The sequence below is a fragment of the Chinchilla lanigera genome, unplaced genomic scaffold (assembly GCF_000276665.1).
Source record: "Chinchilla lanigera isolate Chin_1 unplaced genomic scaffold, ChiLan1.0 scaffold00060, whole genome shotgun sequence".
Classification (NCBI taxonomy): Eukaryota; Metazoa; Chordata; class Mammalia; order Rodentia; family Chinchillidae; genus Chinchilla; species Chinchilla lanigera.
The window spans coordinates 589,587-601,710 of record NW_004955461.1 but is presented as its reverse complement, the minus strand read 5'-3'; the positions used below and the strand labels follow the sequence as shown (position 1 = coordinate 601,710).

Genomic DNA, 12,124 nt, shown 5'->3' with positions numbered 1-12,124 from the left:
TCTCCCGCTGGGTGTCTTCCGGGTCCATGCTCTGACAGACTTACACCTAGTGCAGTTAGACAGGTTGACCCTGAACCTGCCGGCTCTCCTCTGCCAGCTCTGATTTTAGGACTAAACACAAAGAGCGAACATTCATGTAGCACTTGCTGAGTGCCAGGCACTGTTCCCAGGATTTGACATACACGAACGCATTTCATTCTCACAGCAAGTCTGGGAAGAGGGTACCCGTACTGTCCCCACCTTATGAATGAAGGAATTGCAACATCTAGTGAGGGGACCAAGGCCATGTGCCACTGAGTGACAAAGCCAACCTCCGGACCTCCAAAGCGGACACCCGTAGGCCAGTCCACACTGCGTCATGACCCGGCTGTCAGGGGCAAGGCCACAGGTGCTGAAGCAGGACGGCCTAGGGGAAACAGGGTCGGTGTCACCCTCACCAGGACAGATATCACATGCCAGCAGTTCTCTGGTCCCATCTTGCCCTGCTGGATGCACCCCAAAATACTTGGAAGCAAAGTTGGGCTGACATTTAAACTCAGGAGATGTCATGCTAAAGGCTTTATGTTTTTTTAAATGGGGAGATCCCAGCCCTGGGTGTTTGTGCATTCTGCTGAGGCCTTCCCATCAGCTGCAGCTCAGCAGCCACTGGGCCCTGGCCTCCCATCTCTGCAGGCCCTGTCCCCCACCCCCCACGGTCATGTGCACTGATGCAGCTATGTGGCTCAGCCCTGGCCTGGCCAAACACTGTGTGCACTGCCGTGTGTGGCTGGCTTCTCAGTGCCATTCCGACCCGCTGGTGCAAGGCCTCGCCACCCTTCCGCCCCTTTGAGTCACCTGTGGAGCTCTGCAGGGGCCCAGGATAGCGGGGAGTGGGAATCTTTGAGAGTGCGGCTCTGACCTTAGGATGTGCTGAACCCCTCCGATTCCAGTGCACACGCTGGATGCCAGCGCAGCCCAGGCTTCCATGTGGGGAGCCGTCCGGAGGAAGCGTCAGCGGGGAAATGCTTGGCACTCTGCATTCCTGACCACCTCCTGGAGGAGGTGACTCTGTGTGGCCAGGGCCTGCAGATTAAGGAAAAGGGCCAAAAGGCAGCTGCCCACCAGCACATGCTCTTCCCTAATCAACACAGACAGCAGCCAAGGCCGGAGAGGGGCAGTGAGTGGTCCAAGGTCACACAGAACCAAGAACACCTAGAGCTAGGAGTGGTGGTGCACCTGTAAACCCCACATTCTGGGAGGCTGAGGCAGGAGGCTCACAGCTTAGCAACTTAGTGAGACCACTCCAAAATGAAAAACAAAAACAAAAACAAATTTTTTGGTACCAGGAATCAAACTCAGGACCTTACGCTTGCCAGGCAGGCACTTGTGCCCCTGAGCTATATTCCTGGACTCCACCCCCTGCAAAAAAAATTGTAAAGGGCTAGGATGTAGTTCAGTGCAAAGGCCCTGGGTTCAATTCCCAGTAGTGAATGGAAGAAAAAGAGGAGGCCTGGATCCCTCTTCACACCACTTGGCTCTGCCTTCCCAACAGCCACCTCACTGGCCCCTGCAGACAGCACCTCCTGCCTGCCTCTGGGAGGACAGGCTTGGGTGCCGCCCCTCATCCAGGGCAGCCCTGAGGGCAGCGTGTCTGTGGAGCTGGGCGGCGGGTGGGGGCCCTCCGGGGCAGGGGTCAGGCAGTAGGGGAGTGCAAGGGGTGCCAAGCAGCTGATGGGTGGGAGAGGCCCAAGGACAGGCACAGCTGGGGACACTATGCCAGCCCCCCTACACACACGAGGACACTCCACGCTTCTGAGTCACAGCCTGTAAGCTCAACCCGGCTGTCGGCTGGAGGGTGAGTCACAGGGTGTGTAGTGAGTGAGCTTCGCCCTGGCCAAATATGGGCTCTGCTTTGCTCTGCTTGCTGGCTGCGGCTGCGGCTGTGGCCCGGGAAGACTGTCTGCTCCGCATGACAGCCAGGCCCCTGCAGGTCTGCCGGCCCCTGGGAGAGGGGGCTGCTCCGCCCGCGCTTGCCCCCTCCCCTGTTGCCGAGCAGGCACAGCCTGCAGTCCAGCCCAAATGGAGGGGTGCTTTGCAAATGGAGCTTCCCTCCTAGTGGGAGCCTGCGCTGCCCTGAGCGCCCCAGCTCTGTGAGAAGAAACCTGACCCTCCGGTGTCCCTCAGTGCCATGCTCGGGCCAGGGATATAGCTCAGCGGCACAAGCGCCTGCCTGGCAAGTGCAAGGTTCTGAGTTCGATTCCCTGTACCAAAAAAAAACCACCTCAGTGCCACACTCAAAGCCTGGGGCGCACCATAAATTGGTGTGTGTGCGTGTGTGTGTGTGCGTGTGTGTGTGTGTGTGTGCGTGTATGTATATGTGTGTGTGTGTGTTTAGGTGCATTTGTCTCTCCCCAAAATACTGAATTTCATAAAGGCTTAGTCCTGCCAATACCTCCCAGTACACCACGTTTAAGTCCTAAATTCACTGACCTTCTAAATAAATCTTGAAGATGTCTCAGCTCACGCAAATGCCAGCAGCTACTCCCATAGCTTTCGCTCCCTTTTCCTACCCGCCTCGTCCACCCGGGGGGCACTGGGGGCCTCTTAATGCCATGCTGCCCCATCTCTCCTTTGACCCGCACCAAGCTTGGGGTTTTCTCTTCTACTTTCTTTTTATCTTTGCAAAAATACAGCCAATTCGGGACTGGATCACAGATGTGGTGGTGGAGAGCCCAGGTGGAGTTGAAAGTTCCCTTTTCCCCACACTCTTCTCTTGACCCTTTTTCAAAGGAAAAAAAAAAGATTATGCCCATGAAAGTTACACAGACCTGCTCCACAAGCGCTGTGGTCTTGACTGAGCTAAGGTCTGTAAAGTACAGACACCTGGAGAAAGTGCTTTCTCGGTAAAGCTGTACGTAGGATTCCATGAGATGGTACATGCAAAGATCCTGGCACACAGTAAGTAATAAGTGAAGTATAACCATATTGCTATTACATGGAATCATTCTAAATGGTGAAATGTACCTCACGTCTTTATTTAACCCATGACATAGCAAATATGGATCATCACCACAGCAAATACACACTACGAGCAATATTGATATAAATCAACCCATCATGACATTTCAACAGGCCTGGTGCTCATCTCCCCACTGCACTTTGAGATTCTTTTTTAATTTCCCAGCATTTTGCATCTTTCAGTAAAATATTAAAAAAATAACTTTCTCCCTAGAGACTTTTCATATTTTAAGTATGATCAATGGCAGTTTCTTTCCTGGTCGCTGTAATTACAGAAGAAACAGTTAAAGGGGCAGTTGTTCACCTCAGGACTAGCTAAGAGCTTGCCCAGCAAGCCAAACGTAGTGCTGGTTACGGTGGCATTGAATGACAGGAAACTCCATCCCCATGGGTAGGGCATAAGAGGGCAGCTGGGACCAATCCAGAGCAGGGCACGGTGTTGTCTCAAGCTGGGATGCTGCGTATGACTTCAAGTTCGTGAGCTAGAAACAGCTACACTCTGTCAGCGGAACTGTGCCTTCACAGTGCACAAGGGTCAAGGCAATCAACCAAGGGTAAAGATCCTGGACAACAGGCTTTTGAAAGCAGGAGTTCAATAGCATTCTGGTCTTCAGATTGATGGTGCTGCCAGGAAAATTTAGCAATGGGAAAATGGACTTATTTCTATTACAGGAATAAAAAAACTGAAAAACTTCAGAAAATATGAGAGAAACATCATTGCAATTACATAGTTAGTGCTGATTTATAGTGAGACTATTTAGGGAAAAAATACCACCTGCTCAGCCAAATTAAGTTGAAAGAAAGAAAATAACTTTAAAAAACTAACAGGAGCTGGTGATGTAGCTCAGTGGTAGAGCCCTTACCTGGCATGCCAAGGTCCAAGGTTTGAACCCCAGCACTACAAAAAATAAAATAAAACTAAAAAGTTTGAAACAGGAGTCAACAAATGATAACCCACAGGCCAAATCTGGATAGCTCTCTGTTTTTGTCAATAAAGTTTTATTGTCCCACGGTCATGCTCATTCACATCCATATTGTCTCTGGCTGCTTTTGTACTGCAGTAACAGTGACTACTCCTCAAAAAAGATTCGATGGCCACAAAGCCTAAAGCATCGACTATCTGGCACATTCTTCCTTTTTTTTTGCAAACAGCAGAGGCCAAGTTCATTTGAGAAAGTAAAAGTGAAGACTGGGGGAGAAACTGGCTCTGCAGAGCTAGTTTGGGCCGAGTAAAAGGAAAAAATTGCCCTGGAGAAAGAACTTTACCATGAGGAGAGCCACCATAGCCTACCTGGCACTTTCTAGGAAAAAAATTCCTGCCCCTGTTTGGACACATAAGTCTATATACTTGGGAGGGCAAGACAATGTTTAGGAGTACATCTGAGAAGCATGAACAATGAAAGAAGAAAAACTCCCTTCATTCGCTGCACAAATACTTACTGAGGATACCTAGCCATCACCATCATCACCATCACCATCAATTTATTTAGTTCTTTAAAAACCAGACAAAAATCTCTGCCCTCATAGAACTTACCTGAACTGAGGCATGTAGGGATTGGTTATAATAAAAGTACACACAGTTTGAAAGTAAAATCTTTAAAAGAACAGTGAAGAATGAAATATTTCAGGGCATTACGATGAGATCAGTGTTTCCTTGGCTGAGTCAGTAATATGTGATGAGCCAACCGAGGATGCCATGAAAGAGCTTTTGTCAACCAGGGCAGAAGAAATCCAGGAAGACCTGAAAGCCCAGCACGAAGAAAGAAAGGTCTCACCAGTGTTGAAGGGGAAACTGGAGCCGACTGGCACATGGTTGCAAAAAAGGATTTGCTGCTTCGAATTGACTTAGATAAAATTCGTGACCGGGTCTTTCACAGTGCTGCTAACAAGGGCAGGAGTTTCATGCATTTGCAAGCAGTGCCGATGGAAAGAAAGCTCAGCAGTTCATACACACACAATTACACCAGCTTGGGAGTCAGGAGTGAGTCTGGGTTTGTAAACAAACAAACAAACAAATACTCCAAAAGGTTTCAGTTGTATCGGAGCACTCGTTGGAGAAAAGATGAATGATTTTTCAAAGCATATCCACACAGAATATTGAAAGTGGTTTTGGGCTATCCGTTACATCATGTTACTTTCGCCTGGGTATGACACCCATTCAGAGCATGGCACGCAGGAAATGGAATGGAGGAGCAATTCTGAAAAGATCAAGTGTTGAGCAGGGTGCTGAGTTTAATTCCCAAGTTTGAATTTGTCTTGTGTGCATCATATATTAAATATCTCAGGAATGTTTTTCAGAGAACTTCAAAATTAGCCATATTCACTCTTCCTTTCTCTCTTCATTATTTAACATCTGAGTAAAACAATGAAAAACTCAAAACCATTTAGGAAAGATAGAAGACTCAGTTCAAAAAATAATTGCTGTGAAGAATTTGTAGTTAAGAAATCCTCCTTTAAAATGAGTATTTAAAAAGTTATGGAATAAAAAACAGATCTTGGGAATTTAGATGATTTCTTAACTACAAAGTTTAGATAGCTTTTTCCTTTTCTTTCAGAAAACAATCAACAGTAATGCTCATGACTGAGGATCAGATTGTTTTGTTTTGTTTTGTTTTGTTTTGTTTTGTTTTGTTTTGTTTTGTTTTGTTTTGTTTTCAGAGAGAGTCTCACTACGCAGTTCAGGCTGGCCCTGAACTCTTGGCAATCCTCCTGCCTCAGCCTCCTGAGTGCTGGGATTACAGGCATGTACCACCATGCCTAACAAGGATCACATAAATGTACATTTTAAGAACATAAGACTGTCCCAGCACTCCGGAGGCTGAGCAGAAGGATCACCACAAGTTCAAGGCCAGCTTGGGCTACATAGTGACTTCAAGGCCAGCCTGACTTACAGAGTGAACCATCTCTCAAATATATATGGCTCAAACTTCTGCTGACTCTAGTATATTGTTATTGTGACCAACCTGTAGAATTACATAGTAAAGGCTTACAAAGCTGTATCATCAGTTTTATAAAATTAAAAATTTAAGCATACATGAAAGCTTAAAAAAGAATATAGGAGGGGAAGGAGAAATCAAAAGATGTGTTGTGTACATGACCACCTCCCCAGAGAATGTAATCACTCTGCACTGCAAACATGGACTAATAAAAAAAATGAAAAGATAATTCTCTAAGGCCAGAATAAGAAAGAACCTGGGCACAACAAACTCAAATTTAAGGTTTTATAGATTTATGTACGTATGCACATGTACAGATACATGGACGTGGACATTTATGAAACCATTAAGTGAAATGAGGCAAACATTTTCCAGCATATAGACAATACACGGTGCACTTGTGGTCCCATAACCTCCCTTGCGTGGGAATTATGCCATGTTTAGTGTCACTGACAGCTGCACCAGTATGACCAACAGGGTTCATTGCGCCTGGTCTTCACAGAAGGCTGCTGGTCCTGGTGCATGTTGCTTCCACTCCACCCATTGCTGGAGTGAGCAGAAGTACATGCCCACATTCTACAGTATCTAAACCTGGTGCAGCACATCAGCCTTTGGTGGCTGTTGAGAATGACTTGGTAACAAAAAGATAGAACTTCAAGGAAGGAACTAGCTGTATTCAAAGAAGTCCAGAGGCAAGCAGAGAGGCCATGGTGTCGCTGTCTTGTCTCCCATGGGACAGTCACCTCCACAACTGGCACCCCACCGTTGCTGACACTCTGGTCGGAGCTCCAAGTGTGTTCCAAGGCATGCTACCCTGACAATGATGGGACACTGCTCCTGGGACAGAGGGGATGGTGATGTAATAGAAACCACCCACTGTTCTTATTAGCATCTTCCTGCATACTCAAAGATTTTTGTAAACTGCATTTGAAAGCTGTTACTCTAAAATCTCCCACAAAGCTCCTGACTCCAAGGTCTGTCCTGTGAACATCTGCTAACAGTGAGATGAAGACATCTGAGTCCCCCGCACACATTCTCTCAGGCTCCACCTCTGCTGTGCATGAGGGCCTCTTACAAAACCTGCTTTTCAGATGATGAAACTGAAATTCGAGCAGGCTACGTCACTGTGCCGCTGGTTTCCCAGGCCACTCTAAGGGCATGGCCTCAGTAGGTATCTTTGTCACTGCAAGTGCAAAGATTTGTGCAAGGGCTTGTTTATTTACACAAAGGCAGTCACTCTCTGAATGGGCCCGTGTGTGACTGGCTTGTTTATGGGTCCTGGAGTTCTTGGGAACCTAGAGTAACACTGGGCTATATTTCCCAGTGGCCAGAAGGAGCTGCCTCCTCAGCGGTGACAACTGCTTGTCTCCGCCTCTGCTCCCATCTCCTCTGCTTTCCTCCAGCCACACTGCCGTCCTCACAGTTCCTGAAGCCATCTGAGCTGCCTGCTGCCATCAGCCTTTTCGGGTTCCACCCATTGTGTGGAACCCTTTTCAGACAGGGGCCACCAGCCACCCTCAAGCTCCTCAGAGTCCACCTCTCCCAAAAGCCCCTCCTTCCCCTTTGACACCAACTGGATTGGCAAGAACTCTTTTTATGCAGCCCTGGGGACTGAACTGAGCTATACCCCTAGCCCTTGTTACTTTCTTGTTTTGAGACAGAGTCTCCCTAAGTTGCCCAGGCTGGGATCAAACATGTGGTCTCCCTGCCTTGTGGTCCCGGAGCTCTGAGATCACCAATATGTACTGCAGGGCCTGACTAGGACCCCTGTTTTGTGATTCGGTAGTCACGCTGGGTAAATCATCCGGTTGTATGATTGCGAGGTGTGTAGCACTGTGAGAGAGGCTTCTGAAGCCTGTCCGCCTGGCTTTCAATTTCAGCTCTGCCTTGTACTTGCTCTGTGACCTTCAACAGGTCATTTAATCCCTCTATGGCCCTATCTCTCCCTCTGTAAAATAATAATAATGCAGCCAGCCTCCAAGGTGATGATGAAAGGCACTTAAGACCATGCTTGGCACATAACAATACGGATTTGTAGTACTGCAGTAATCAACTGATTCCTGCTCCATCCCTTTACCAGACTAAGTTTGTGATTACAGATTGTGCCTTCACTGTCTAGCAGAGCATCTGGCACAGAGTAAATTCTCAGTAAATATTTGCAGGATGAATGAATAAGCAATAGAGGTCACAGCTGCAGGGGAAGCTCTTGCCCATACCTAGGTTGCCATAGACTTGGAGCCTTACTGGACGGGTTTATTTGCTCAGAGGAGAGGAGACTTGCCTGTGGTGTTTCCAGGCTGATCTGTCCCCCAAGCACAGCTGCTCATCCCACTGGGGTTGGGCAACTCCAGATGATACAGCGCTGTGGGACGACTCCTTGTCTGACAGGGTGTTGACCTGTTTTCTTGGAACTGAACCCAACGGAAGGTCTCAGAAGCTCAGGCTTAGCCAAGGGCCTCTCCAGCTGCTCTTGGCTAACCCTGGCTATGTGCTGTGGGCCGCAGCTAATGGGCCCTCAGCTCTCCAGCTGCTCTGGGTCATCGCCATGCTAAGAAGCCACCTCCTCCAGGGCTGTTCTGAACTGCACACTCTTGAGCAGAAACTGCAACTCACTGCTCTGAACTCCCATCACCCTTTATCTCTTCTCACTGTTTCACTTCTTGGGGTTGGAGTTTCACTATCTATAAAATAGTTAGCAACGCCTACTTCAAAGGAGGAAGGAGTGAGTGACTCAAGCAAGTGCTTCCTATCACAGGCATTTGCTTATTTGCTGTTTCAGAGGTCTCCCTGATCCAAGGAGCCCCTATTTCATTACCCTGTGCCCCTTGCTCCGAGCACAAATCTTGAGACATAGGCATTCAACACACTTTCACACAATGGATCAATCAATCAAACACCAACCAACAAATAAATAAGTGATGGCAATGTAGCAAAACCTACAGAGAGAACACAGAACAGGTTGTCTTTTGAGGATTTGCTTTCTCTTTTTTCTTTCTCCTCTTTTCTTTTTCATTGTTTTCAAAAGAGGAATGGCCAAACCAAATCATCTCTTTTCTGGGAAATGAATTCACAGCACACAGTGTATTCAAGTTTCCACTCATTAGCCAGGGAACTTGGACTTGGGCACACAAACACACGCACATATGTAATCACACCTTGGGAGTGATATTCAGAAAGGTGTGGGTGTTCTTAAGACTCCCCACGTGCAACGTGGGCAATAAACACAATCAGCTATCTCTTTCACCCTCTTGCCCCATCCTGCGCTCTTCCCTCCCTGACATGCACATGTCACCACCTGTTCCCAAGGTCACCAGATGGAGTGATCATCACCTCCTCTTCCCAGCAAACAGAGTCCCTGCTTCCCTGTACAAACTCAAGGGAACGCCTAGAGAATTTCATATCAGGGAGTTGGGGACAGAGGACATGGCCTGATTTCTTTTAGTTCCTGGGCACAAGGAAACTGGTGAACACACCTACTTGTGAGACTCAGTGATATTCGGGCAGGCCTGTCACTTTCACTGAGTAGAAGTCCCCATCCATCTTTTCCTCACCTGTGCGCTGAGCCGTGAGCGCAAACCCAGAATCCCTGCAAGATCGTGCTGGCCAGGAATTGCCCCATCCTCCCTATCAGACCCACCTGCCTGCCTGATCCAGGCCTGCCATGCACACCGCCAAGGGTGAGGCTCAGCGCAGGAGGCTGTAACTTGCTTGGGTGAAGCAAACTGACTTGTCTGAGGGCTGAGGGCGAGCCAAGACCAGGCCACCCAGAAAAGCCCAGAGAGCTTGGCTGGTAGCGGGCTGCTGAAGCAAGAGCACAAAGGCCTGGCTGCGTGAAGGCACTGTGCCTGCTCCAGACAGAGCCTCAGCCTCTATCTGTCCCTGTCCCACTCCCAGGGCACTTGCCTTGCCACAGAAGCCAGCTGCTCAGACACCAGGTGGCAGGTGAACAGGCCTGGCACCACCAGGACACAGCAACTGTGAGCTGCATTATTATTTTATGTAGCTTTAAGAAGGAAAAAATGCTCCCTATTAAAGCATAATAGTGGATCTTGACTACTTAAAATGTATATTTCTATTTTGTGAAGGCTTTTTTTAGATTTCTTGAGAAGGAATCAGCCTCATGCACTCATGAAAGTAAGACAAATTGCTTAAAGTTTTCCTAAAACTTGGACTCATGCAGAATTTAGCTCCTCTGGGTCACTTTTGACTCGGAACTCTCCGTGGGCATGCTTTCCCCACAGTCCTCCTCTGAGAGGCGTGGAGCCAGGGTGACCACAGGAAGGTTGCTGCTGCCCTTCAGGGAGTACCCGCTCTCATCTGTGGCTTTTCTCCCGAGCAGCCGCCGTCATCCTACAAGCTTGATGTGCAGACAGTGAAAACTACCTCTTGAGCACTTGCTTCTCCAAATGACCACCTTCACAGGTGGCAGAAAGAGAAGGAATGTGCATCTGACTTGATAAATTATGAACAATAATGACAATTAGAAAGTACTGAAAGTACTGAACAGCTACAATATCCCGGCCTAGGTAGGTAGCTGACAGGTATTATCCCAGCTTCCTTCTCAGGTGTGTAACAACCCAAGTTCTCACTGTGCTTTCTCTGTGCCCTAACTTTAACCCTAGCAGCCCTACATGGTATATAATATTGTTACCCGGTTTCACAGATGAAAATGATGAGAAGTTGCCAGTACAGATTACTGCTACATGTAGAAAAGCTGAGATTTTAGTTCAGAGATACAGTTCTGGGGTCTATGCTTCCTTGCCCTCTCTATGTGCGATTACACAAAGAAGGACACGAAGGCCAGCAAGAGGTAAGTGCTTGCCCAGGGGTGCACGGTGCAAGGGCCAGCGTGCAGAGCCAGGGCATCTGCCTCTAAAGCCCATGTGACCACCTCGCCAACCTAGCAGGGAGAACAAAAGGGTAACTGTCAAGTCCCGGTATTTAGACATCATCCTGTAATTCAGAACCCCACGTGGCATCATATGAACAACTTAACTTGCTCTTTTTCTTCTCAAAGATGCAGGTCATGCAGTTTCTTTGTGATAGTGATTTGAAGTTCTCATTCCTATGTTTGCTTATTTGCTGAATGACTATTTTCAAACTGTTCACAGAGGGCAGGGGCTTGAGCTAGGTCTGGCAAGGAACTTTCCATGAGGCAAGAACAACAGACCGTGTGCAAGTGATCTTAAATGTGACCAAGGGGGCAAATGCTACTTGCAACTCAAACTGTTGGAACCTTGTCTGCCACTAAGGAGGATGGCTCAGGTGCAGAGATGCAGGAAGTCGGGGAAAGATGCTGACAAAGCCAGCATTAGACAGTTTAAGAAGTGTGAAAAATGCAAGGGTTAACTAAGTCCAACTTAACATATCCACCGTGTCACAGTATAACACCCCCCCCCCAGCGCCCTAAACCTTCACTAAAGTGTGCTACACAGACACGTCCTTGTGCGATGACTTGTAGTGGATTTGGGAAGGGAAGTTGAACTTCCCATGCACATGAGTATAGGAGGCATATAAAAGAAGCACTAAGCCCGGCATGGTGGCGCATGCCTGTAATCCCAGCACTCGGGAGGCTGAGGCAGAGGATTGCTGTGAGTTCGAGGCCAGCCTGGGCTACAAAGTGAGCTCAAGCTCAGCCTGAACTGCACAGAGAAACCCTGTTTCAAAAAGACCAAAAAAAAGAAGCACTAAACTGGATTTGGGGAATATGGAGGTCTGCTCTGTAGGCATAAACAGACTTTGCTGGCCTGCTCACCGTGCTAGTCCCAGGCTGAGCACCGAGCAGGCAGACCCCTTATCTGTCTCTGTCCCTGTCGGAAACCCACAGCCTTGAATGATGTCAGGCACGTAGCATGTGCTCAGTAAACAGTTTTTGTTTGAATGACTAGATGTTTCTTTTCAACACTCTCTGATGTGCCCTCAAGACCTAGCACATGACTTAGTGTTCAATAAAAGAACCCTGACTTTCATAGACCTTCCCCAAGTCCAGATCATCTCCCTGAACCAAACTCTAGTGGATTTATTGGATCAAAGAGACTAGGGACACAGACAGGCTCAGAGCAATGGGACCAAACCGTGCTTCAGAAGGAGTTCCGAGCGCTGGGGATTTAGCTCAGCGGCAAAAGCGCCTGCCTGGCAAGCGCAAGGTCGTGAGTTCGGTTCCCGGTACCGGAGAAAAACCAAAAAAAAAA

At 48.1% G+C, this 12,124-nt stretch overlaps 1 pseudogene; it reads left to right on the top strand.

The window, feature by feature from the left end:
* Window positions 1-1,879: 1,879 nt before the first annotated feature.
* The window catches only part of LOC102028064, a 23,364-nt pseudogene continuing 13,119 nt past the window's right edge, over window positions 1,880-12,124 (top strand).